Below are 2,169 nucleotides of genomic sequence, written 5' to 3'. Positions count from 1 at the left end.
TCTCTCTCTCTCTCTCCCTCTCTCCTCACAAGAGTCAATTTAGACGCTATTTTTATTTACCATTATCGGTGGCACTTGATAATGGTGAGCTGCAAAATGATGTGGAAGCCACTTCTAAATGCTGAGAATGTCATAACGTTTAGTGACTTGTCAGCGTAAAAGAGCTGACAAAATCCTGCGGCTTGAAATAAATCAAACTCCCTATTTACGCGTTTCATTTAATGCTAAATATAAGTCATAAAGAGCTCTTATCATGTTTATAGGCAGTCCCTTCAGGATCCTAAGCACATATTGGGAAATCCAAAACACAGTTGTCATTGTTAATGTTTTACACCCCCATCGAAAAAAATAGACCACTTAAGTGAGTGGTTGGGGGGTGATCTGGTATGGACTGATCATTTCTTCCTATCAAATGTCTGTCGTCCTTAGTTATCTCTCCTCTTACTCTTTGTGTTTATTACTCTCTTGTAACACTTCTAATCTTCGACACTTATATGACCTAATTGTGTTACAAGTGCCGTAAAACTAGAACATAAAGCCAAAGACCACGTAAAAGGTCAGGCTGTCTTAGCCGAGACTGTAAAAGCCGACTCTTGCAAGGGTGCTTAAATTTTAATATCATGTAATAATGTCCCTGAAGACAGACGGAGACGCTCGATTTAGAGAGAAAAAAAAAAAACGTCTTCTGCGAACGAAGGTGAAGAGTCTATCTGTTGTACTCAGACACTGGCACGTAAAAATCATAACAATAAAAATAAAATATCATGCCACAACCCCAAAGGATTGTATAAAGGCGTTAACCACGTAAAAACACACGGCATTGTAGGAAAATATGTATATATACACAATGGTGCAGCATTCTAAAACTACATAAAACCTCTTCTGTTAGTAGCGTCACGAGATCCTTTCTTCCTAGAAACACGACGTCTTTATAATATTGCTATTGAGATCTACTTCTTTTTTGTTCTTTTCCTTTTTTCATTTTTTATTTACTATTTGCTCTCTCGTGACATACTTGGAGAGGAACGTTGCAGCATAGCCCATCCATTTAGAAAACAAGACGCATCTGTGAAAGTAACCAGTAACGTCTTTTAAAATGCATCAATTCATTCCAAATGCGGACACTCAACAAATATCAATATTTGTCTTTAAAAACAAGGGGGGGGGGGGGTATTTGCCTGTGAACAAAAACAAGGGGCGCTTTCTCACGGTTTAACAGTCTTTCTTTTTTTAAGGGACTGGATACGATAAAGAGAATGTTCAATGGGTTCCTGGGAAGTGAGGGAGACAACGGCAGCAGGGTAACTTCAGGGAAACTTGCATTATAACATCCTAGATCATGCACTTTGACATACTTCCGGTTTTCTAAGGAGCGCTCCATTTCACTAATTCACCAACGTTTTTATGCGAAGTGAAGAGCGGCAGCAGCTGTAATAGTGCTCGATCTAGAAGTCTATGAGTCATGCAAACGGTTTTGCAGCTCAAAATGACAAAAGCCATGTATGCCTCTATGCACTTTCTGCACCACGATAACTAGCCTTGGTTAAATAATTGCGTGGAGTAAAGACGCCATTATTGTGATAAGTGAACTTTCCACATGCTGCAAGTTTAAATTTGAGAGTTTCCACATTTTATGAAAAGTTAATAAAACATCAATGTGAGAAAGGGTTATAGATATTAGATTATAAAATCGCCAATTGCCAGTGCTATCGATTTATCTTGATTCAGCGTAGATGGATGTCGACTCGTCTGAACGCTTGAATTACAAAAGAATTCGGTGCGCACGGAGGCTGGGGAGATGCCTTCTTTTAAAAATGTAAAAGTGCAGCAAACGTGTTGTTATTTTTGTCGGTCTGAGCTTAATGTGGGCAAACTGAATGTTTCTGCTGGATCGACAAGCCACATTGATTTCTCAGTCTATTTTCTATCAACATACACTTTTTTGGAATGCTGTTACGCTTGATTGAATAAGATTCGTTTGAAGCTTGTAAAACATAAAAATTATGTCCATTCAACATGACTTTGAAAGGTGTTTGCTTTGGAAAGCTTTGGCTTTAGGGGTGACGATAAGGAAAAAAACCGGGAGAGTGATTCTTGGAGTAAATAAGAAATGTAGCAACGAATGTCCATATTCTTGCATTTAACGGAGGAGGAGGAGGAGGAGGAGGA

The sequence above is a fragment of the Aplysia californica genome, unplaced genomic scaffold (assembly GCF_000002075.1).
Source record: "Aplysia californica isolate F4 #8 unplaced genomic scaffold, AplCal3.0 scaffold00028, whole genome shotgun sequence".
Taxonomy (NCBI): Eukaryota; Metazoa; Mollusca; class Gastropoda; order Aplysiida; family Aplysiidae; genus Aplysia; species Aplysia californica.
The sequence above is the reverse complement of the archived record's forward strand: the minus strand, read 5'-3'. Positions refer to the sequence as shown.